Raw genomic sequence first — 25,946 nt, 5'->3', positions numbered from 1 at the left:
ATTTTAATATAGCATGATACAAAGTAAAAACCTGATTTGGGTATGAATGATACCATAAGGTTATTTTGAGTCAACTTTAAGTACTGTTCCCTAACTGGAGCAAACCAATTTTTTCAACATGACAGCTGATATTGAACTTTAAAGTTTTTAATTTAAATATTCAATGATGATTTTTTTAACTAGGTTAAGGAGAAATCAGTAACAAGATGAGGCTCCCTGGAACTGGCTGGTTGTTGAAGTAAAATCTGACCACAAAGAAGCAAAAGCCACAAGTCCTAAAAAAGAATATTTTTTGAATTACATTGAGAGTTGTTGCCCCAGTATGTTGGAAGTCAATTTAGAGATTTTAAAAGGCCGTAATAAATATTTCATTGCTAGACAGTTTTCCATTAAAATTTTTACCCATCTTGATTACTTACCTTGTCCACTAGACTTGGCTCCAAATGATTTGTTGCTGTTGCAAAATATCAAATACACTCACAAAGAGATGAAGATTTACTGCCACTAAGGATATTTAGAAAAAATAGTTACATCTTCTGAAGAAAACGCCCAAGAAGATCTCCAAACGTGTTCAGCAATGGCCGGGCAGTGGGGCTGGAATGAGTAGAAATCCTCACAGGGAGTCAAGATTCACTTGGATGTGAAAACATCGGGTATGATACTTAAATCAGTTACATTTCTAACTATAAAAACTAACATGGCCTAGCATGATTGAGCAACTTGCAAAAGGGTAAATATTAGTTAAAGAGTGATCTTTCTACTTGTGCTTTTATGATAAATACTATTGAGCTGTAACATTCCTGAAGAGCTTTAACTGCCTCTAAGTAGTGAAGTTTCTTTCCTTTTCAGCACTGACCAGCATTGAGGAAAGGTAAAGTCAGATGTCAAGGCCCTGTTTAACACAGGTTATACCTGCATGTGAGGTGAGGTTTGTATGTGAGAGGTTGCTCTGCAATGATACCTTTTATTCCTTTCATCCCACCTGTCTGGTGCAATCACCAGAATCAGTTTCGTAGGTTCTTGTCAAGAGCTAGACAACCTCATACTGCTCAACCCATATTTAAAAACTTAATTTTCAGGTTTTTATTACAGGAATGTCAAGTGAGTACAGATCTCCACTCCAAAATCGTGATCAATTCTAGTTCAGCTAACCTTGATAATATCTCTACCAACTGACCATTCCACCACCCATTCTTGGAAAAATATCCCACACAAATGATTTCATCCCTAAGTATTTCAGTCCAAAAGGTAAGGACTTTTAAAACATATCTGCGAAATTCCCATCGTGGCTCAGTGACTAGGAACCATGAGGTTGCAGGTTCGATCCCTGGCCTTGCTCAGTGGGTTAAGGATCTGGCATTGCCTTGAGCTGTGGTGTAGGTTGCGGGCGTGGCTTGGATCCCGAGTTGCTGTGGCTCTCGTAGGCCAGAGGCTACAGCTCTGATGAGACCCCTACCCTGGGAACCTCCATATGCTGCGGGAGTGGCCCCAGAAAAGACAATAAATAAATAAATAAATAAAACATATCTGCAATACTTTTGTTATACTCAAAAGTAATAGTAATGCCTAACTTAGTACTAAGATTTCCCTTACTGTCTACAAGATTTTTATGATTGGCTTGCTTAAACAAGGTCCATATTTGGTTTTTAATGACGCAGACTGTCTTTTTTTTTCCCCCCTTAAAATGTAAAGAAGTTGGGTCATTTGTCTTGGAATTTTTCGTATTCTGGGTTGGCTGATCTAACTGTATGGTATCCCTGAACACATTTTTTCTGCTCCCCATCGAGCTCTAGGCTTGATTAGATTCAGGTTTGATAACTTAAAATTTTTTTTTGCTGATTTGAAGTTCAGAGGTCTTGGGGTCCCAGACTCTTATTCAGAAATGTACTAGACTGATTGCTGCCTTATTCACCAGGTATCTCACCAAGTCCCTGATCCTTAATACATTACTGCCTGTACCTCAACAGCCTTGTCTCTAGGTGCCCCAATTGTGTCTGTGTTTTCTCTCTTTGTTCCCACTACAGCTGTAAATCTGCAGACAAGCTGTTTGGTATTGTCCTATAATGATCTTGATTCTCAATACAAGTCCTTTCATGTTACGGTATCCTAAAGAAAGAGCACCCAGTAAAATTCTTAATCACCTTTCCATTTTAAAACAGTGACCTTAAAAGTAACTTACCTCTTTACTGAAGTTCTTAATTTTGTTTTATAGCTTTAAATGTTGCCACTGATGCCATCAGTTAGTAACCTCATTATTACTGACCACAACTTGCATCAAAAACCTTCTTTAAGAATTTAAAGTTTTTTTCATGAAATTTTCCAAAAACAAGATAATAGTAACAATTATTCATTGTCATAAGAGCCATTTCTTAACTTACCATGGACCATAATAGATAATTATTGAAAATTAAGACTTGATTTTTAAGAAATCATGTTAAAAGAATAGGTACACTAGGAGCTTGGGTTACATGGAGAGACAGAGAATGGGGTTTGATAAGGAAAACTATCACCTCCCCTTCTGGAAAAACTGGAAGGAGAGCAGCTTTCACTATGGGGCCTCGATCCCCTCGTGTTCCCTAGAGTAGGCACTCCTGTAGCTAGAAGTCACAGTTTGACTTTGTAACCCTTTGTTTTGTTTTCTTTTTAGGGACGCTCCCGCGGCATATGGAGGTTCCCAGGCTAGGGGTCCAATCGGAGATGTAGCCGCTGCCCTACGCCACAACCACAGCAATGCGAGATCCAATTCGTGTCTGCGACCTACTCCACAGCTCATGGCAATGCTGGGTCCTTAACCCACTGAGCGAGGCCTGCGATTGAACCTGTGTCCTCATGGATGCTAGTCAGATTCATTAACCACTGAGCCACGATGGGAACTGCGACTTTGTAACCCTTTGACCTGTTCATTTCTGGAATGAAAGAAACATGGGCTACCATGTCAGCTCTGCATTCAAAACATTCCTCTACTAAGGTGAGCTGGCAAGTTACAATCTCTTATCTGCAAAATGGCCCTTACCTCATAGCATTGTGTATATGTGTTAGACATAAGGGGGTTCTGTTTTTACCCCTGCAATCCAAACAATTCATAATAGAAAGCAGCCAACTACTTAAGAAAAGTTTGAATTCTATATTTCCCATGAACATAATTCAAAATGCACGTTTCAGAATGCTACCTGAGATTAGATCTGAATCAGGATCAGTACAGGATTTTCATAATTAAAGCATGAAATCAACATTAGGCTCTTTCTGTCCTGACCCTTCCAGCTTTTGCCACCTCTAGTCAGTAGTTCTAACCCAGTTCTAAGGACAGGAAATTCCTACCCTGCCTGCTTACATGTCATCAAATTCCTTTCCTCTATATCAACTAACATCACAATAGCATGTGTAGTAGCATTTCTATCTGTACATCTTGGCCACAATCCTTCAAACAGTAGCTACCGATCTATTTAAAACACTAATCACATGTTGCTCTAATATATAAAGTTTCAAAAGTTTTCTCATTTCACATAAAACACAAACCTCTAACTACCTGTATATGATCTGATCCTTGCCAGCCTTTTTCATCAACCAACCTCTCTTCCTCAAATGTACACATCTCTTCCTGAGTCTTTTCATTTCCTGTCCTCCTTGCTTGGGAGTGTTTCTCCTTATGTGACAGTCTTCATCACTGAGGTCCCCTCTCTAAATTCACTCCAGAAGGGCCTTCTTCCACACCCTGTCCTATTGACACCCCTGCCCCCATCAGGTACTATTTCTTAGCTAGGACCAACTTACTCATAACGTCTACCACTTGAAATGATCTTGTCATTTGACTCTCTTACTTATTAGAATATAAACTTCAGGAGAGCAGCAGAAATGAGGTTTGTTCATTATTGTATGCTTCTTACCTCATGCTACAACAGTCCCTGGCCTGTATGAGGAGTATGCAATAGAGAGTGAGAAATGAATGAATTTCACATGCACTAATTTGCTGGGTGATACTTTTAGCCCTCATCTTTCAAGTTTGAGCATGTTTGTTTGTTTTTGTTTTCTTGTTTTTTCAGAGCCACACTCGTGGCATATGGAGGTTCCCAGGCTAGGGGTCAAATCTGAGTTGTAGCTGCTGGCCTATACCACAGCTACACCAGATCGTAGCCACATCTGTGACCTATATATCACAGCTCATGGCAACACTGGATCTTTAACTCACTGAGCAAGGCCAGGGATCGAACCTGCATCCTCATGGATACTAGTCAGATTCATTTCCACTGAGCCACGACAGGAACTCCTGAGCATGTGTTCTTTTTCCAACTGCCCTTCTATGAATATGTGTATTCCTTTTATAGGGTTCTAGGGTCCTGGAGCTCACAGACAACAGCAGGCAAATAGACATAGAAACGATAGCCCAGGAGTACCAAACTGGTGGCTCACGGACCAGATCTTAGCTTGCATAGGTATCTAGTTTGTGCAATGTTTAAGATAAATTAGCTGGTAACATTTTAAATTGGAAATATGTTAAAAACTAGCCTTCCAGGGAGTTCCCTGGTGGCCTAGCAGGTTTCTAGCGTTTTCACTGCTGTGGCTCAGTCACTGATATGTCAATCCCTGGCCCAGGAATTTGCATGTGCTGCAGGCATGGCCAAAAAAAAAAAAAAAAAAAAAAAAACCCCAAAAAACCACCATCACCCCCCCACCCCCTTAGACTTCCAGCTTCTTTTTAAAGATCAGAATACACAAGATCTACAGTACTTCAAAGCAACAACTGACTAGTGCCAAGCCATCCTCTGGTTGCGAAGTGTACACCACACTGCATTATAGTTCTGTCGACTCCCTCTTAATCGCAACACTGAAGCAGGTATCAGTTTTAATTTATCACTGTGTTGACAGTGGATCTTCCTTGAAACCTTTTGCCCATCGATGTTATGTTACCTGCTGGCCTTTGCAATAGGCCTTTGACATCAGATAATCGGAGACCTGCACGAATCCCCGCATCTGTGAACATGCTCATCATTTGGATAGGCTCCTGGGGCAGCTGAAAATCAGACTGTTTACTGTGCTCAAATTCTCCCCACTAATAAACCACAGTATAATGTGCTTTACCTTTTCAGACTGGAATTTCTCACTTGAGCAGCTCTCATATCGCCAGAGCACTTGTAGAAACATGCCACTAATGGATATTTCCTGTTAGAACACAGAGCATATGACATATCAGATCTTTATACAGAGCACAAGGCACACCATAGATCTAATCACCATGGGGTTCAATATTCAACCCTAAATCACAAAACTAATTTTCTGCTCAAAATGTACTCTTTTCTTGGGCCTTTTCAAACAAACCAAGTTTTATTCATTTGACAATTACTGTAACCTGGACTACAGTGTTGGTTATCCAGGCTCAAATCCTAATAGACTACTTTTTGAGCTGTGCTTCCAAAATCTTTTTTTTTTTTTTTTTTTGTCTCTTTGCCATTTCTTGGGCCGCTTCCGCGGCATATGGGGTTTCCCAGGCTAGGGGTCTAGTCGGAGTTATAGCTGCCAGCCTACACCACAGCCACAGCAACTCAGGATCCAAGCCACGTCTGCAACCTGCACCACAGCTCACGGCAACGCCAGATCCTTAACCCAGTGAGCAAGGCCAGGGATCGAACCCGCGACCTCATGGTTCCTAGTCGGATTTGTTAACCACTGAGCCACAACAGGAACTCCCAAAATCTTAAAGTGAGTGTGTGTGTGTGTGTGTGTGTGTGTGTGTGTGTAGGAAGGAGGGTAGTGTCGATTTACAATATTGGTTTCAAGTGTACAGCATAGTGAGTGATTACAATTTTTAAAGGTTATGCTCCATTTATAGTTACTATAAAATATTTTGTTAACAATTTTTAGTTTTTTCTATTATAGCTTGTTTACAGTGTACTGGCAATTTCCTACTGTACAGCAAGGTGACCCAGTCACACATACACATTCCTTTTTCTCCCATTATCATGCTCCACCATAAGTGACTAGATATAGTTCCCTATAGTTACTATAAAATATTGACTTTATTCTTTATGTTGAACAATATATCTTTGTAGCATATTTATACTTGTTTGTGCCTCTTTATCCTTTTACTCCTATTTTGCACCCCCCTTTCCTTCCTTCTCCCCACTAGTTTGTTCTTTGTGAGTCTGCTTCTTTTCTATTGAAAATGGTGTTTTTTGTTTTTTGTTTTTTTTTTTGTCTTTTGTCTTTTTAGGGCTGCACTGAGGCATATGGAGGTTCCCCAGGCTAGGAGTCGAATCGGAGCTATAGCTGCTAGCCTACACCACAGCCACAGCAGCAACATGGGATCCAAGCCATGTCTGTGACCTACACCACAGCTCACAGTAACGCCAGATCCTTAATCCACTGAGTGAGGCCAGGGATCAAACCTGCAACCTCATGCTTACTGGTTGGGTTCGTTAGCCACTGAGCCACGATAGGAACTCCGGGGTTTTCTTGATCATGGTGAATTCTGGGAGGAGAAATCACTGCAGGCCTCTCCATTTGGCCAGCTTGGATGACTTGTGACCTTAATCCATGCCTCTTTGGCAGGTGTCACCTACATCTGGCCACACCAGACCCTTATATCATGAAAGTGCTCCCAGCGGGCATCATTGGGGTTCCACCTCTGTTTCTTCGGCAAGTCTAGTACTCACCCAGCCTTCATTGTCCTTTATCTGGCAGGAAGCGGGGGGGGCCTGCACTCACCCATTCAATGAAACCATCCCTGAAGTAGTCAGGAGTCAGGGTGATATTATGTGTCCTCGGTGACAAGGCAGATGGCAGCTTTTTGAACTGCTAAATCAGCTCACAGGATATCCAATGGCACCACAGCCAGTGAAGGCTCCTGCTCCTGCTTGCTCATCATGCACCAACTGCAGCTCAGGGAGAGGGTAAGAACACAGTGAAGTAAATGCCACTCAGCCAAGGGCCTGGGCCTCCACGTTCATAAACGCTTGCGAACATGGGGGCTTCTGCTTGGTTGCTTATTCTTGGCTGTTGTAAACAGTGCTGCTGTGAACACTGGGGCACATATATCTTTCCAAATTAATATTTTTATTTTCTTCAGACATATATTTAGGAGTGGAATGGCTGGATTGTATGGTAGATCCATTTTCAGTTTTTTGAGGAAGCTCTGTAATGTTTTCTATAGCAGCTGACCAATTTACATTCCCACCAATAGTGTAGAAGGATTCCCTTTTTTCCACATCCTTGCTAACTTTTTTTTAATCTGTAGTTTTTCTGATGTAGCAGACATTTCATATACAATTGAAATTCAGAGTCAGTAAATGAACTTTCAACTTACTTGAAAATAGTCAAATTGTAAATGTCAAGTTTCTTCTGTAATTGCATACACCTGATGAAGGCTTGCCTGCTGGGTTTGACCTTGAGAAATAAGGGTAGAGAAAGTTTTGATGTCTAGATATGTGCCAAATACCTACACATAATTAATATCTGCTTGCAGGGTACTTGCTATCCAGGTGGAGAAACAACTTTTTTTAAAAAGCCAAATAATATCCAAAATAATCCTGAGTATATTTTAGGGCCAAGGAATCAGTACACCAAGGGCTGAGTTAAAGAAAGAAGAGGGACCGCTGTGGCCTGTGCTGGAATGATCCAGAAGAACAAGAAGGAAGAGGCAGTGCAAGTTTTGAGGTATAGATTCAGAGCAGCTTGTAGTTTGATTGGCTTATTCACTCTGGCCCATTGGGTTTGTGCAGGGATAATGAACTAATCTTGGGGCAGAAACAGTGAGGCTTATGGAGTCAGATTGTCTGGGGTCAACGCTTACTTAGCCTCCCTACTTATTAGCTATGTAGTTCTGAACACACTGCTTAACCACTCTAAGCTTCCATTTTCCATCCATAGAATTAGTCACTGAACCTGTTTATTCTGGTGTTAGGAGGATTAAAGGAAATAATTCATATAACACACTTAGTATAGCATTAGGCTTGTATTAACTATTACATAAATAATGCTGTTATCATTATTAACCTCATCAGAGGCTTGTGGATGCCAGACTAAGGTGCCCTGTAGACCAGAGAGCCTTTGTTTTAAGCAGGTGGGTATTGTTTCCTAAGGTTGCTCTAACAAATTACAACAAACTTGCTGGCTTAAAACAAATTCATTCCTTCACCATTCTGGAGGCTAGAGATCTGGAATCAAGGTGTTGGCTGGACCATGCTCCCTCTGAAACCTCTGGGGAAGAATCCTTCCTCGATTCTTACAGCTTCTGGTGGCTCCCAGCAATCCTTGGCCTTCCTGGGCTTGTAGTTGCTTCCCTGCATCCTCTTCCTCCATCTTCATGTGGCCTTTTTCTCTCTCTGCGTGTTCTCTTCTCTTCTTCTAAGGACACCGGTCATTGGATTTAGGGCCCACCCTCATCCGGCATGACCTCATCATAACTAGTTACATCTGCAAAGATACTATGTCCAGATAAGGTCACATTCTAAAGTTCTACTTAGGATGAATATTGGGGGGTGGGGGGGACACAACTCACTACAGTGACAGAAGAAAAATAATGTCAGAGGAAATTAAGAACAAAATTTTTCATTTTGAAGTATTTTCAGACATAAAAATGTTGCAAATATACTACAAAGAATTCCTGTACATCCTTCACCAGATTCCCCAAATGTTAACATTTTGCCACACTTGCACTATCACTCTCTCTCCCTCTACCTGTGTGTGGGACAGATTTTCTTTCTTTCTTTCCTTTTTTTTTTTTTTTTTTTTTTTGTCTCTTTAGGGCCACACCTGTGACATATGGAGGTTCCCAGGGTAGGGGTTGAGTTGAAGCTGTAACAGCTGACCACAGCTGCAGCCCCAGCAACTTGGGATCCAAGCTGCATCTGTGACCTATACCACAGCTCACAGCAACTCTGTATCCGTAATGCACTGAGTGAGGCCAGGGATGGAACCTGTGTCCTCATGGATGCTAGTCAGATCTGTTTCTGCTGAGCCACGACGCGGGAACTCCTTGGGACAGATTTTCTGATGTACTGGAGAGAAAGTGGTTGCAGGCATCGTGTTCCTGTATCTAGTTCGGTGCATATGCCCTTAAAAACAAGGACATTTATCTTACCCACAATTATCAAAGTCAGGAAATGAGCATAAATGACCTCAAATTAGAACCTGCTGATCTTTTTCAAATAGTGCCGGTTTTCCTGCTAGTGCCCTTTTCCTGGTCCTGGATCCAATCTAGAATCACAGAATGCCTTGATCTCCCTGCTTCTGTAATAGTTCCTTGGACTGTCTGTCATCACTTTGACATTTTTTTTTTCATTTGTTTGGGGGATATTTTTCCCAAAATTACAGTTTGATAAATTTGAAACCTCTAAGGAGATTTTTTTAAGATTTAAGTTGGGGGCATTGCATTACTTTCTCATACAAGATTATCCAGGCTCACGGATGCTTTCTCTGCATCATCCTGGGAATGAGCTACTTCTCTGAGAAGCATGGGTTCTTTTTAGCCCATACTAAATCAAATTCTGGCTACTGGAGTGTCATTGCTTCTATATCTTTTTGTATGAAATCTCTGATTTAATCCATCACAGCAAGGTTCTTGTCCTCCTTTCCCTCGGTGTCAAGAGTGGTTTTGTAGCATGTCCCCTAATTGGGGTTTGTCCCCCCATTTCCTTGTGGTGAGATTTGGTTGTCCCTCCATTCCTTTGTGGTGAGATTTGGGTTTTGTGTTTGGGCCAGGAATACAACAGAAGTGAGGTTGTGTCCTCGTTGCTTCCTGTCAGGAGGCACATGATGTTGATTTGTCTCATTACTGATTCTATTAACTTTAATCACTGGTTAAGGTGGTGTCTGCCAGTCTTCTCTACTTAAATGTCACTATTTTTACCTTTGTAATTAATAAGATACTTTAAGATTACATATTTTTCACTGTAATTCTACCTACTAATTTTAGCATCCATTGGTGATTTTTGCAAGAAACATTTATTGAAAGTAACTAATTCTACCATTCCTTCTCCATAAATTAGTTGGAATTTCACTGTATATCAGTATGGACTCACTTTGTGGGTTAAAATCCATTACTATCATTTATTTTGTTGCTCAAACTATCCCAAATGTGGGCAGTGGGAGCCCCCTTAAGCTAGCTCATGTGTCTTTTGAGCTGAACATTTTAAGACTTCACACATGTGATTTTCCTAAAGATTCTACCATTTGCACATTCTCTAGAAGTATAAAACAAGAAGCTTTTGGACTTTCTCAACAGTACTGGCTTTAGAGGGGATAAAGTGACCTTTGAAGGTCAAGATAACTATACTGCCAGTTCTTAGTGCTTTCTGGCTGCAATTTCCAGAACAGCTGTCCAGGACAACCTCTCTCCCTCGTGGTTAGTTCCCATCCTCTGACAATCTGTTCTTTCCAGGCAGGAGCCTTTCAGTTTGCAGTACAAGGTAGTAATAAGTACTATCGCCTCTAGAGGTCACTATTTGACTGGACGGGATAGAAGATCTCACTCTCTCACCTGCTGACCTGCAAGCCTTACTCAGAACACAATAAGGACTTTTTCCAAAGGAGCAATAGTATCTTTAGACTCGTCCAGTTTAGCCTCACTTGGGCCCTTAGTAGGGCCTGAACACTTGATAACAATTCTAAGGGTATAGGCCTTTGCTAAGTTCTGCTGGCAGATGAATAAAGACAGCAACCTCAATTTATAGAAGCACTATGTTCCATGTGCCATTCTGTTTAAATAAATTAACTTGCTTCGCATTTTTCAGTAACCCTATGGTGGTGGGGGGAGACACTTCAAACCCAAACAAGTTTGTCCACATAATCAACCTACATGGCTTTGCTAGAGTCCTATTTTAATCAAATCTTTCCCTACCAAGCCTGGAATCACTGGCCTCTTTATAAGGTGCCCAGATAATAAGATTTGAAATCCTTGGATCTTTTGGAGCTTGGCAGTGAATGCTGCTTACCTGCTGTGCCCCTGGGAACTTGTCCAGCAATCATGCTGATGCCCACACCTCAGCCCAGCTGGCCAGTCCTGGGATTGCTCCCAGTAACCCTCTGACTCCACCACCACCACCCTGTTCGTTGTCATGCCCAGAGAACTGGAGGCCCCCAGCTCTATCCCACTTGGCCCTTGCTTCCTAGAAGCAGTAGCAGCTTGCTTTGGAAGCTGCTTCAAGTTAAGCCCAAAGAAAGGTACCTGATAATGTCTGTGATGTTTCCTCCTTGGCTCTGGGTAGCGGAAGAGGCATGGGTTCTTGATTTAGACTGACCTGCATTCGAAGTCTCTTGGTCCTGCTTGGTGCTGTGTGGCCTTGGGTAGAATTGCCTAGCTCTTCTGAGCCTGAGTTTCTTCATCTGTGGGTAGGCACTGATAACATTTCCCTGGCATGACTGTTGTGAGAATTAATGATAAACATAAAGGACATTGGTACAGCGTAGGAGGTATTTGATAGATCTGATTATCATCACTTCCTTAAAGGCACAGCACAATCTCACCAATCAGATAAGCTGACCCTTGTGTCATGGCTCAGAGGATCTCTCCTTTTCCCCCACACACTGGTGCTGCTTACTGCCTATGTTATTCCTTGAGCAATGACAACACTGGCAAGTGTCATCTCTTGTGTCCAGCCTAATTCTTCAACAACTCCAATCAGAGCTGGGACTGTCCTTTATACACACTCTAGATGCCTAGTCTTAACCAGGGACCCAAAACAGTCAGTACTAAGAACTTTTTTTTTTTTTTTTGCTTTTCAGGGCTGCACCCGCGGCATGTGGAGTTTCCCAGGCTAGGGGTTGAATCAGAGCTGTAGCCGCTGGCCTACGCCACAGCAATGCCAGATCCAGATCTGCATCCTATACCACAGCTCACGGCAATGCTGGATCCTTAACCCCTGAGCGAGGCCAGGGATCGAACCCACAACCTCATGGTTCCTAGTTGGATTCCTTTCCACTGTGCCATGATGGAAATGCCTAGAACATAACTGTTGATGACAAACTAACTGAAGTCCATTCCCAAGTATTTATGGAGTATTTACCAAATGTCAGGTGAGGGTCCAGGGCTCTGGGAACAGGGAGGTGATTTAAACCCAGCCCCATACTGAGGGATCTCCTTCAAAGGCCCGGAAGAGTTTGTGCACCTTTCTAAGTTAAGCATCCAATTCCTAGGGAAGGACTTTGAGTCTGGTGCACTGTGTCTCGAATGGGAGGCAAAAGCCAAGTCCACAGCCCAGAGCCTTTCACCCTGGAGAGTACATAGCATGGCCTTGAGTGCCCAGGGACCCTGAGGCCACTCGGACCTCCCAAGCTGTTCCAACCACCAGCACCTGAAGACTGGCCAGCAAGCAGCCCTTGCTCTCATGGGGGTAGGAGACTGTGAGCGCAGAGATGACCATGCTCTGACCACGAGGGGGCAGTGTTGGACCGCGGATGGCAGAGAACTCAGCACGAGATAGATTCCCTGGTGACTCACTCCAGCAATGCGGTATCTGCATGATTTGTTTTTGGGTGGAGTGGAAAAGGAGAGAATGGGTCGGAAAAAATGAAAGCATCCCTTCAATTTGCAAACTGCCACAGTCATGAGTTCAACCAATGTTCAACCGCCTCAAGTATTTTTAGTGCAAAGAAATGAGGTGATGAGAGTTTCAGAAAACAAGCACTGTTGAAAACCCCAAATGATAATTGACGAAACACTATGCATTAGCAAAAGTTTACTCTTTCTCTTGCAAAAACAAACTGACATTCCCCCCACCCAGGAACAGGAAAGCTTTCAGAAGTTAAAAGAAATATACAGTTGACTAAGCACCCCCACACACACCCTGCCCCCAAGAGAATAAAGAACCTCCCCTCTTATCTGGGTTCAGAACTGGACAGCAACCCCAGTGTGGGCACTTCATAAATATTCAATGATGAAGATGTGGAGAGTGCAAAGGAACCATTTTGTCATTTTAAGAACCCTTCTGAAATGCCGGTGATGGAATCAGGATCTGAACTATCCTTTGCAAATCTTGAACATTTCAGAAAAGCCCAATTCAGCTGGTCATGAGGGATGAAACCAAACAGGGACTGGATTAAAGTCTCCAGGAGTTTGGGGTTGTGACTGTCCTTACAAAGAGCAGAGCAAACTGAAGCAGTGGGTGGGATTTTTTTAAACCACCACTCCCCAAACCTCCAAGCCACTGGGATTCAGTGAGTCCCCTTTGTGGAAAAGTTCTGCCTTGCTCCCCTGTACCCTGGCTGCGCAGGCTATGCCTGTGAACACACAGTTAACGTCGGAGCAGGGTGCGGCAGTCCCTGGGCCATCTTCCACCATCCCCAGCCTGCTGTGTCAACTGAGCTGAGGGACATTCGGAGAGAACGTGGTGAAACCAACACATTGGTATGTTGCCCTGTCAAGGTCTGCTTGTTTTGGCCCCGGTACACATGGCCTTGGCCCGTGTCATCTTGATAAACAGAGATGAATGCACCTCAGTAACCATCGCCCAGACTGCTTGGGTCGGTGAGGCTGTATTCTGGTGGAATTGTGCCCGCGGGGCTTGGAGATCTTCCACAGAGAGCTGGCTCTCTCTGCCCCCACAGAGACCCCTTTCTGGTGCTAAGAAACGCTCTCCGTTTGCCAGTGGTTGACTCAAGCCAGAGCAGGGCGGGGGCAGCCACTGCTTGGGTGTGGGCCTGGCTAACTTAGAATACAGAACAGCCCTATTTCCTCTCACCAGGCCCCCCAAGCTCCACCCACCACACACATGGCCACCCCTAGGAGCAACCTCTAATCCTCCAGGCACTAGAGCTGGGGTGGCAGAGGAGGGGGGGGTCGCTCCTCCTCCCTGATGGCTTCCCAGTTGCTTGGGCTCCTGGGAAGCTCTGCGGCCGACACCATGATGTAAAGGACAGTAGGCGTCAAAGCCCCCCCTCACAGTCCCTCACAAACTTGCAGCCAGTGGAGTGGTGGTCAGGCCCCAGGAAAACCATGGCATTTGCCACAGCCTTAGCCTGTGTGTGTGCGTGTGCACACACACTTCTATTTCTAGCGCTCCCCTTTCCTCACTCCTGCCATGCACCTTGGCAAAACCTGTCCTGTCATTCATCTCTCAGAGACCAACCAAGCACCCACATGCGCAAGACAAACCTTTGCAGAGAGAGGCAGACGGTGGCTCCCTCCTCCCAAATCCAAGAGCCCAGGGAAGGAAAATAGTATTAACTGAGTTCGTGTTTCGTGTCAGAAACTTTAGATGTAGGACTTCTCTCAGTCTGGCCTCTCACCTGAGAGTAAGGCCTCGTTATTGCCATAAGAAGCAAGAGCAGGGACGCTGCCACCTGACTGCCTGAGTTCCAAGTCCAGCTTTGCTCCTGTGACCGTGGCTAGGTGACCTCACCCACATGCCTGCTTCATGGGGAAAATGGGACTCAGGCTATTGTGAGCTCGGAATGACAACGTACATAAAAAGTGCCTAGAGCAGCAGTGTCATGTCATCACATTCTATTAGCTTTATACGTTAAAGAAGAGGAGACAGAGGCCACAGATCGGGTGTTAAAGTGTGGTTCCTGGTGGGCTCCATGCTAATGCTCTCCCCAGTGTTCTTTTAAACATTGTGACGTGTCATTCCCCACCCCTCCCTCACCCCCAGGGATGGTTACAGTGGGCCTTGAAAGTGAGTTTTGGACTAGTGTATGGGAGAGAGTTTGGAGGACCAGAGCCATCTGAGTCTTGTTTGGGCCCTGAAATTGTATCCCTTGAGCTGGGTGCTGCCCGCTGTCGGCGGTGGGCTCTTTCCCCACCTGGGGGCAGGAAGGCCTTGCTGTTATGGGGATGGCTGGCGGCTGGCTCCCACCCCTCCTCTACTCAGAGGCTGGCAGAGACTGCAGGATTCTGACTCGAACCTCCTCACCCCCATCCCCATGCTAAAACCTGAGTTTTCCCTGAAAATATGGCAGAAGTTGAAATTTACACCCAAGCCCACCTGGCTCCAAAGCCCATTCACTCCATTCTTATCTTGGTCAGCTGCTAGACATCTGTGGCAGACAGACAGATGAGTCCACAGGGACTGACACAGTCAGGACTTGACCTTCGTGTGCCCGTGGAGGAAGGGAATGGGAGACTGGGACAAAGGCCAGTGCCTGGGCAGGCACCTGTACGCATAACCTCCGATCACTCAACTTAGAAATCCGACTGATGGGGAGATCATCCGCTCTTACCTAGAGTGCTACAAGGGACTCCCCTCAGTCTCAAGGAGAGACGTATCCAGGGTGTCTTGGGTCAGGCAAACTATGGTTTCAAGGGTTTCTGGAGCTTATATCATGCCCTGAGTCAATACTCTCCCAACTAGCTTTGTGATCTTGGCTAAATCTCTCAGCCTCTCTGAACTTCAGTTTACTAATATGTAAAGCTGAGCAACTAAAGCTGGGCAAATAATCCCTACTTAACAAGGGTTTCCAATGGCCAAGGGCTGCACCTCAGAGATGCTTATGGAATGTGAGTTTTCCTAGATTGTAAGAAGGCACATATGATCCCACTTGATTCCACCCCAGAGATGAAAGCTCTGGAAGAAAGTTTTCTGCACACTCACTCGGATGTTTGCACCTCCTGTGGGTAAAGATGCAGTCTTCACGTCACTTCACTGCACTGCGGGTATCAGAAGCCCTTCTCAGCAAACCCAGCACCTGTGACGGGTCATCAACTGCCTTCCTGGGTCTCCTAGGCCTCTGTGACATGGCTGCCCCCCGTCCCACCACCGTCAAACCCTCCATGCTTTTCAGTGTTGTGCACATTGGTTTCCTCAAAGCAAGACAAGACATGGTACCAAACTGACAACATTCTTCTCAATTCTGCCCATCATCTGGGCCCCGCTTAGGGGAAGGGAGAGGGTACGTGGAGCTGGAGGGGGGCCTGGAAGGAAGCCTCCAGAAGCCCAGGGACCTTTCATCCCAGATCCAATGCCAGGAAGCTGAGTCTCAAGGGAAGCTTCTCAGAGGCCTGGGAAGGCCTGAGAGAGGGTGTGAAGAACTATTAGGAATGTGCAAGGCTCTTCAGGAATCTCTGTCACATGAAAAGGAGAAAGGAAAGCAGTTAACCAGGTCAAAGGGCAGGAGTTTTCAGTTGATTATTCATCATGATTAGAGGATGACTGTTGACTAGATTACTAATTTCACAGGTATGGAGGGAAAAGCATTGTGGACTTTTTCTGCAGCATTTTCCTCCCAACCTTGTAGAGGGGTGTGTGTCATTCAACTCCCAGCACTCAAAGCAGTGAGGAGAGTGAGAATCTGAAGCCCCAATCCCTGGGTTCAAGCTAGGGTTTCCCTTTCACAAGCCTGTGACCTCTTAGACTCCAAATTCCTTGTCTGAAAACAGGGCCAGTTGCTCCCTGGGGGATGAGGTATGCAGCCTCTGAGGACACTTCTCATAAAGAGGGAAGCCAGAGGTTATTGGTCACTTGTTATCATTAGTGTGCAGGAGCCCCGGAGTTCCTGCTATGGTGCAATGGGATTGGCAGTGTCTCTGCAGCACTGGGACCCAGGTTCAATCCCTGGCCTGGCGCAGTGGGTTCAATATCCCAGGTAGGTTGCAGCTGTGACTAGGATCTGATCCTGGGCCCAGCACCTCCATATGCCACAGGGAGGCCAAAAAAGAAAAAGAAAAAAAAAAAAAATTTCAGGAGCCATAATGTCTCTCCAGGTCAACTAGTCCTGTCTCAATATTAGCAAAGAGAAAAGGAACTATTTCTCATGGTGTTTTGTACTCTTTGGGGATTTTAAAAGTTTTTTTAAAGGCTGAAGAAAAGCAGCCATATTGCTTTGGTTTCTCCATCTGTTCCTCCATCTTATCTCCATCATCTCGGGGCAAGTACCAGCCTTTTTGGTAAGGCCTTGACAAGAGGCCACCAGCAGGCCCCAGGCAGGCCTCCCCGCAGGCTTGGAGGAGCAGCCAGCAGCCGGCTAGTGGCCTGAGGAAGGGGGAGCTGGGGCATGCCTTCCTCCTTGGGTCCAGGGCTGTGTTGGGCACTTTTGCCTTCATGGGTGACTTCCTCCATTAATAAATATTTTTAAATATATTTTATGAATGCACTGGTATAAAAATAGATAAAATCCAGGCTGGGCTCTCTCTCTCTATATATATATATACATATATGTATATATATATATATTCATACTCATCCTTAGTAATTTTTCTGATATTTTTAAGAGAATTGAAATTTAACTGGAAGTGAATTATGAGGACTCGATTTTGCCACTAGGGGGCAGCACAAGCCCACTAGGTGTTTACTGGAACTAGTGTGGCAGGGTTCAGGGTAAACGGTGGGCAAGGACCAAGCAACGACTCCCACTGCTGACTCACAAAGGCCCTTTGCTTCTCCCAGCGTTTCCTCGGAGAGGGTTGTGTTAGCGGCCTCTCTACCTCAGCCCCAGGAAGTACACAGGCAGGACGGGGGCTCTTGCCCCCTCTTGGGGCACAGAGTCTCCCCTGGGAGGTGTGGGTCATGCGGGGTCACACGGTGGCGGAGTGGGACCAACCAGAATTTCCTGGCTCCTCCTGCAACACTCCTCCTCTGAGCCGGTGCGCTGGATGCTCCGAAGACCTATGACATTGCCAATGTTGGCGGCCCAGCCCCTGCCGTGTCCATGTCCCAACACTCACTGGGGAGCTGTAGGCCCCCGTGGATTGGGCCTGGGCCCTGCCCACGCCGTGCCTTTGTTCCCTCCCTCTGCCGAACCCCCAGAGCCTCGAAGGGGGAGTTGTTCACTCTGCTCCCCCAGAACTGAGCTGGGACATCAAAGGCACGCAAAAGGCATTCGCTGGGCATGGGGTACGTACGGGACGAACAAGGTGCAGCAAGCGGCTGGGGGTCTGGGCCAGGAAGTACCACAAAAAAAGGAAAGACCAGAAACAAAACCAAACAGAAAGCCAGGCAGGAGATGATAAGGTCTCCAGGCAGCGTTTCTACCTCCTGGGAGGGGGGAGGGGGGGACACCCAGCACGTGGCCGGCGGAACAATAGGCCTTTCTGTGCTCTGCAGCTGAGTATACACCCTGGAGGAGGGGAGACCCTCCCCAGGAGGCCCCGTGTGCCCCCAACGCTGTGGGAAGCTAGTTTACAGCACCCAGTTTGTGTGGTTTCCTTCTGAAGAGGTGAGGGTGGTGCTCAAATTCGTGAGATAAATAAGCGCTCTTTGCTGGATGAGTAGAAAAAGATTTTTTTTTTTTTTAAAGGGGACACAAGACACCAGCTGACTCTGAAATGGATGAGGCAGAAGGCAACTCTGTTCTCTTTCAGAGAGCACCTGTATAGTTCAAAGTGTCCAAGAAAGTTCTGGAACTTTGGCAAACTGGCTGGGCTTGAGGCAGGGGTACAAGGCCTTATACCTAGGCCCTGGAGAGGTGGGTGGGGCCCTGGATGTCCCAGAGCTTCCAGGGACAGAGGTGACATCCACCCACTGAGTAGCGCCCGCCCTCAGGGTTACTACACAGCAGAAGTTTCTCCCCTCTCACCCTGGTGCTGGTCTGGTTAGGCAGGCCCAACTAGGAAGGAGGAATGAAAGGCTTGTCACTGGGGTGAAGAGTAAGTCACAGTTCGGTTTCCGACCTCCACAGTGACCCCCAAGGGATTGGCGCACAGAGGCAACCATCTAGTCTAGACTGGGTGGGACAAGCGGGACTGAGAAATCTGCACAGGAAAGGAAAGGGGCCCTGAGCAGAGTGCTGGGCATTCCTGAGGCTGTGGATCAGCACCTTCCTGGCAGGGGGACAGACACTGCCGACGAGAGCCACAGGAAAAGCTAATCCAAGGAAGGCATAGCCATGGTTTTCTTTAAGCTGAGCCAGACCCACCATATTCAGAAATTCTATGAGAGAGGATGACTGACTTCCAGAACCAAAGAGGACTTTCAGGAGGATCGCCTCAGAGCCCTTCGTATTGCCGCTGGAAAGGACTTTGGAGGAAATATTGTTAAACCTCCATGTGGCCCACAGGGATGGTGTGACTGCCAAATGCCCCACAGCAGCTCAGAGGACAGGAACAGCAAGCCCTGGTTTCTCGGTCTATGGCCCAGAGCTCTTGCTGATAGGTGGCACTACCTTGGGAAAGGAAGGAATAGGTGGCCCAGAGCAGTCTTGACAACCTGGGGTGTCTCTCTGAGGCTCATGGGGCTGAGGGTACAAAGTGAACCTAATTTTAAGGGCCAGACCAGAGAGGGAAGGAAGCCACCAAAACAGTGTGATTCATCGGAGTAACTGGAGAGTCTAAACCCAAGACAGCTCCATGTCACGTGACAGGGAAGGATGTCCAGTGTCCTGAGAACTGCGATCCTAAGAGCCTGAGGCTCCAGGGAGGTCGGAAGGGGTCTGTGTGCCCACGTGAGAGGAGCAGGCCCAGCAGGTCCAGGTGCTTCCCTGGACCCCTCGGGTAGCTCTGAGTCAGCAGCCATTTCTGAGATTGGCACCATCACCCAGGGCCTTTAATGGTGACTCAGCAGAGAGGGCTAGAACAATGCATTGTCTTCCCCTGGAGAGGCCTCTCAGCCACAGACACCCACCTGTGCCTCCTGGGTCCCTCTTCTGCCTTTGGGAAAGCAGAGGGCCACCTGCTCCCTCCCTGGCTCCCACCACATGGGCTGGTAGAGCCTCCCCAGGGTGGGGCCATAGGACCCGCCAACGGCACGGGAACAACATCAGTTTGGTTTCTTAAGCAACCAGATTTCTTCAAATGCTTATTTTTCCAAAGAGATGAGGAACATAGGGTTTAGATTTGGAAGACACCTTAGAGAACAGCCAATTCTAAAATTTCACAGATGAAGAAACTGAAGTATGGATGGATTATATGTTTTCCTAAGATTACACAGAGCTTTCTTCCTTGAGGCCACTGTCTTGCTTGGCTAACCAGCAGGCAAAGGTGAAGGGTCCTCTGAGAGACAGACCACAGCTCAGGGACCTGGGTCAGCGCTGTGCCAGGCAGAACACTGCCCCCTGCCCCACCAGATGTCCATCCTCTAATCCTGGAAACTGTGAATACATCACTTTACACAGTAGGGGTTGAATTGGAGCTATAGCCGCCAGCCTATGCCCCAGCCACAACAATGCCAGATCCAAACCATGTCTGCGGCCACAGCTCATGGCAATGTCGGATCCTTAACCCACTGAACCAGGCCAGGGATCGAACCTGCATCCTCATGGATTCTAGTCAGTTCGTTTCTGCTGAGCCGCTATGGGAACTCCTCCAAGATTAAAGATCTTGAGATGAAAGATCATTCTGGATTATCTGGGTGATAATCCTACAGACACAAGGATCCTTAGCAGTGAAAGAGGGAGGCAGGAGAGGCAGAGTCAGAGAGACTGGAAGACGCTCTGCTGCTGGCTTTGAACGTGGGGGAGGGGCTCTGCTCCAAGGGGTGCAGCCTCTAGAAGCTGGTAATGTAAGGAAAGAGATTCCTCCTGGCACCTCCAGAAGGAATCAGCCCTGCCCACAACCTAACTAGCCCAGTGAAACCCATTTCAGATCTCTGACCTGTAGAGCTGTAAAATAATAAATTTGTGTCACTCTAGGCCACTCAGTTTGTGGTAATTTGTTACAATAGCAATAGATCATTAACACATGTTCCTTACGCCCCTGTCCCACTGCTATTAGTGGTTTTAAAGAATGCATTTGAAAACCAATTTACCATCCTTTCATTTCTACTTAATAAGATATAAAAATAAATTGGAAACTTACAATAAAAATATCAAGTCCTTTTCCCTCAATAGTGAGTGTTGTACATATTTGATCAAGTTGGACTCAGTTATAAAAAATAAACAATTTAATTTTTCTCTTATCCTAACCCTTTTAAACCTTCTCTTGAATTATTCTTCACCATTTTAGAGTGACATGCTGGGCGTGTCCTAAAGCTTTTCTGGTCACTTTCAGGTATTAAGAAACATCTCATTTTAGGTCTGGAAAGTCCAGTTCAGTCTCGCATCAGAGCTTTGATCTCTCATCTAATATAAAGCTTTTGCTTTTTGAAGCCTTCAGAAGTGCAGAGGGGACCCTGGGCACAAAGGCAACTGGCCCCCTGCTTGCTTTCCCCTCCAGACAGACATGCAGGCCTGCGAGCATCCGAGCATCACATCAGGGGTCAGAACACTCGAGAGAGTCACTAGAAGGGACAGAGTAGCTCTGCAATATCCAACTAAAGCCTTCTGAAGTGTATTGGTAAAAGACAGATGCACCAATTATGGGAGAGAGAGCAGGATGGTAGGAACAGAGAAAAAGGAGAGGCACCGAGGCAAGGGGTAGCTGTACCCATCCCGCCATGCCCAGGGGAAGGGAGCAGTTTTAGTGCCTGCAGGCCTGTGTTAGAGATCCTGAGTGAGGAGCTTGGGGGAGGGGCTGTAGCCAGTGGACTCTGGGTATTATGGGTTCAGAGGACCTCAGTATTTTTGGTTCATGGTTTCATGATCCCCACCATGAAATGTACAGATTGGGCTATCTTAGCTTGGATGTCCTTCAGCATTTAATAAAGAGATTTCTGGTAGGGGCTTGGCTTTCCTTGGGGCTGGGTGAAGATGGACTGATGGAGTCACAGCACATTAGGGTCTTAGGGAGTCTAGTGTACTAGTGGTTCACTGCTCGGGGTAAATGGATAGGCAGGTCCTCTAGGTCAGCCTCGGTCTCCAGGCATTGTATTGAGGATGAGGTGGTCTCAGCACACTGCCTTAATTTGGAGCAATGGATCTTAGACTTTCTTGGACATCAGCCCACCCAGAGGACTTGCTTTGCTGAGTTCTACTCCCCAAGGATCTGATTCAATAGGTCCAGGGTAGGGTCTAGACATCTGTATTTTTGACAAGGAAGATGCAAGGTTAAACCGAGCTGCAGGCCCAGGGACCACACTTTGAGAACCACTAAAAACTCTCTTCCCTCTGTGCCTGGGCTACTCCCTAGATCAACTGGATCAGAATTTCTAGGGGTGGGAGACACAGGCACCAATATTTTTATTTTTTTTTATTTTTTATTTTTTTTGTCTTTTTGCCATTTCTTGGGCCGCTCTTGCGGCATATGGAGGTTCCCGGGCTAGGGGTCGAATCGGAGCTGTAGCTGCCAGCCTACGCCAGAGCCACAGCAACGCAGGATCCGAGCCGCGTCTGCAACCTACACCACAGCTCACGGCAACGCCGGAACCTTGACCCACTGAGCAAGGGCAGGGATCGCACCTGCAACCTCATGGTTCCTAGTCGGATTCGTTAACCACTGCGCCACGACGGGAACTCCAGGCACCAATATTTTTAAAACTCCCTGGGCAGGTCTAAAGATGACTCCACTATCAGCTCTACCATTCTAAGTGAATGATTTCTTAGTGATAGGAAGACCTATCAAAACACCAATATTTGGACAAGAAAGCAGCAATAAAATCACACTGGGGGTATAACTGGGGGATGAGAGTTAACACCTGCTGAAGGCTGCTATTGTGCCAGGAATAACTAATGTGCTTCTCACAACAGCTCTCCCCATGTTATCGCTGTTTGAACCAGGCACCTGGTGAGGTTAAGTAATCTGTCCAAGGTCATGCACCTGGTGACAGAGCTGGGCTTTGAACTCAGGTACCCTGGTCTCAGAGGCCCTGTCTGAGGCCTGCACTCTGGTGCACTGTGTCCTCAGTCCATGGTTGTGTATGAACAGCCTTGTTCTGCGTGAGCAGAATTTACAGTGAACATGGAATGAGTCCCATCCTCTGTCAAACTGGGTTAGAATCCAGGACTCAGCACTTAATAGTGATGTAACTTGAACACATCAATTAACCTTTCCGAGCCTGTTTTCTCACCTGGAAGATGGGTATGAGTGTGCCTACCTCAGAGACCTGCAGGGAAGGTTAAACAATTTTGCCGAGTACTTGATCTACACAGTCCCTGGCACGCAGCTGAGGTTTAAGAAATATTCACTTGGAGTTCCCGTCATGGCTCAGTGGTTAGCAAACCCGACTAGGAACCATGAGGTTGAGGGTTCGATCCCTGGCCTTACTCACTGGGTTAAGGATCCGGCGTTGCCATGAGTTGTGGTGTAGGCCGGTGGCTACAGCTCCGATTAGACCCCTAGCCTTGGAACCTCCATGTACCATGGGAGTGGCCCAAGAAATGGCAAAAAGACAAAAAAAAAAAAGAAATGTTCACTCTCTTTCCCTTTCTCCATCAGCCTTTCCTCCAAGGGTCCTCAGAACCCCCAAAGAGTCCTTCCCAGTCGCTTCCCGAGTAACTTAGCTAACACACCTTCTCTCACAACTGGTGGATACCTCTGACTGAACAAACACATTCTAGGGAGATGAGAAAGTTGTCCTGCGGTATGGAAGGAAGCACAGATGTTAGGTTTTCTTGAACAATGACTTGAGTGCGCATCACATGTGAATTAAAGAAATCTGTGCTGCCACTTGAGGGAAAATAAGGGATGAGTCATGAGCTGTGGTGTCCTGGCACATCCCAGAGCAGCTGCACTGCACCAAGGGTCCTGGCGCTGGGTGAGGCCCCCACAGCTGCAAGGTGTTCAAGGAATCAGGTGTTACTAATCAAGTCCTGAAGTTTGTGAGTGACTCATGAAACAGTAATACACTGGACTAGCTATGCTGTCTCTAGGGGAAAGACTGGGACAGAGCCAAGCTTGCAGGGATCGTGCACAACTCTGGGCAGCCCTCTGGGAATCTTGAAAGTGAATGTCACCTGAACAGATGACAAAACTAAAAAAGATCACAGATACTGTTTAAGGAAGATGGAAAGAAAAAAACTTTTTTGGGGGGTGGGGGGTGGGCTGTGCCCATGGTGTGTGGAGGTTCCTGGGCCAGGGATGGAGCCTGCACCACAGCAGCAACCTGAGCTGCTGCAGTAACAACACAGGATCCTTAACCCACTGTGCCAAAAGAGAACTCCTGAAACATTCTGAGGTAATCTGGAATAACTAATTTTTATATCTCCTCACTTCTGGGAGGTTTTGAGGGGATCATAAAAGATCCCCTTCAAAACCAAGATGGTGTAAATAAATCAGAGAAAGAACAATCTGGTGGTGGTTGGGAAAAGGGGTCACGGAATGGGAATTAATCCAGGAAACCTAGGTTAGGAGGGATTTTTTAAATTGAGCAGAAGACAAAATTCTGAAATTCCAGACAGTGAAGGCAAAAAGAAACATATAATGCATTCTGTGGCTTTCATTAATTGATAAAAGAAAGCACAGCCAAACTAAAGCAAGGCCAAGCATGGACTAAAGTTGAAGTGGAAATTATTTGCAAGGTTTTTCTTTATAATGAATGTCTATGGCAGTTTTACAGAGAATTTATTTTGTCTTTTTAGGGCTGCACCTGAGGCATATGGAGATTCCCAGGCTAGGGGTTGAATTGGAGCTGGAGCTGCCCTCCAACACCACAGCCACAGCAATGAGAGGTCCAAGCCACATCTGCAACCTACACCACAGTTCACGGCAACGTCAAATCCTTAACCCACTGAGCAAGGCCAGAGGTTGAACCTTCGTCCTCATGGATGCTAGTCAGGTTTGTTAGCCACTGAGCATGATGGGAATGCCCTACAGAGAGTTTAAAGTTGTTGTTTACCTATTTCTTAAAATGACACTGGATAAAAGCTTAAAGGCCTAATGTTAAATGATCTGAGAACACACCTCTATTGAGTACCAGAGTAATGTCATCCAGGAAGAAAAGCTGTGATTCCAGAGAAGGAAAAGTTGAGAGAATTGCAAAGTACCTTACATATTACCAGTGCTGATTGTCTTGGCAACGTCTAATTTCCTTTTTCAATATAAACATCTGAAAGCAGCATTTAAGAGCTCTTTAATAGAGTGTGTTTAACAATGAGCAATTTAATTTGTATGCAAGATATCTGAAATCAAGTGTGTGGAAGGAAAGAGAAGTACAATTTTGGTGGACAAAAGGTGATGCGGTGAAAGGCACTTGTGTAAATTCCCACTCGATTTTCAATTCTAGAAAAGCAAATCCTCAATTGTGGATTAAGTCCTACTTTGAACAAAAGCTGGAATAGCTTGCTTTGGTTTCTGAAGCTGACAACAGCAAAACGGGGATCTGTTCTGAATTTAAAAGCAGCAGGTGAGGCAGAAAAATTTATAAAAAAATGTATTATTGTTGCTATCATTATTAAATGTCTTTGCTTCTTAAGGGTATAAAGAGCTTTCAGATGGTTAAAATATACTAGATGGTCAATGAATTGTGGCCCAGGGCATCTTTCATTATAAAACTTGGCCTAAGGAAGCTTTAGGAGCCTTCTGAATCTAGGGCAAGAACCTGGGATTCAGCCCAAGTCACCAGCATCCCCGGGGGGGATCCCAGGACCTCCTGGCTTCTAGAACCCGCCCCGCTGCCACCTGCAATCTTCCTGCTGCTGGTCGATTGCTGAGCAAACACAGGTCGTTTGCAAAAAGTACAAGGTTCACTTTGTCCGAGAAGGAAAACCAGACACCCAAGCACAGCAAGCAGGGTCCACAACGAGCCTAGGCAAGGTCACAGCCTGCCGGGTTCCTCGGAAGGGAGGCGAGACACGAGGCACATACGCTTGCTCGATCCACCAGGTGACCCTCAGGCCCCAGACCCCAAACACAGGGCCTGCCCAGCGGTTGTGGACTCCCGCCCTCAGGGCCTACCTTGCTTCCAATGGCTGACTGTGTGGACGGTCTGCGGCGGGCAGGGGCCTGCTTGGTAAAAGCCAAGTCTGGGCCTCCACCCCGCTCCCGCGCATCTGAGCCGAGTAGGAGGGAGAGGATGGGCTTTGGGCTTTTGCCGGCTGCCACTGTGATGCCCAGAGAGTCCCTGCATCTTCCTGAGGCTCCTCTTCCTCTTCTGTGAAACGAGTGGAGCTCGAGGCTAACCCTCCCACCTACGTCAGAGGGTTGTGAAAATGCTCTGAAAATGGCGAGTTTGCTTGTCCTAAATTAACTCACCTGCAAAGCTCAGTTCCTTCCTGACAGCCTTCCCACATTAGCCTTGATTTTGGCCATTGGGTTTTCTTAGTTTCTCTTCCCT

At 46.2% G+C, this 25,946-nt stretch overlaps 1 long non-coding RNA gene across 3 annotated transcripts; it reads right to left on the bottom strand.

Annotated features, from left to right (window-relative positions):
* Nucleotides 1–126: 126 nt before the first annotated feature.
* LOC102162693 (uncharacterized) lies at nucleotides 127–25,946 on the bottom strand. Of its 3 annotated transcripts, XR_002337736.2 has the most exons (8): nucleotides 25,568–25,828; nucleotides 11,232–11,352; nucleotides 8,220–8,417; nucleotides 7,298–7,377; nucleotides 6,700–6,866; nucleotides 5,077–5,157; nucleotides 420–594; nucleotides 127–275 (listed from the first exon to the last, which is right to left on the bottom strand). It is a non-coding gene; the product is annotated as an uncharacterized LOC102162693 (long non-coding RNA). The 3 variants fall into 3 exon arrangements; XR_014822595.1 differs by lacking the exons at nucleotides 127–275; nucleotides 25,568–25,828 and adding an exon at nucleotides 25,865–25,946 and having other exon boundaries at nucleotides 11,159–11,352; XR_014822594.1 differs by lacking the exon at nucleotides 127–275 and having other exon boundaries at nucleotides 494–594; nucleotides 11,159–11,352.

This window comes from Sus scrofa, chromosome 13 (genome assembly GCF_054392235.1).
Source record: "Sus scrofa isolate SSC_HxYL_T2T_F1_AM1 chromosome 13, Sscrofa_HxYL_maternal_Yorkshire_Landrace_v2.0, whole genome shotgun sequence".
NCBI classification, from domain to species: Eukaryota; Metazoa; Chordata; class Mammalia; order Artiodactyla; family Suidae; genus Sus; species Sus scrofa.
Note: the sequence above shows the minus strand (reverse complement) of the source record. Positions and strands in the feature narration are given on the sequence as shown.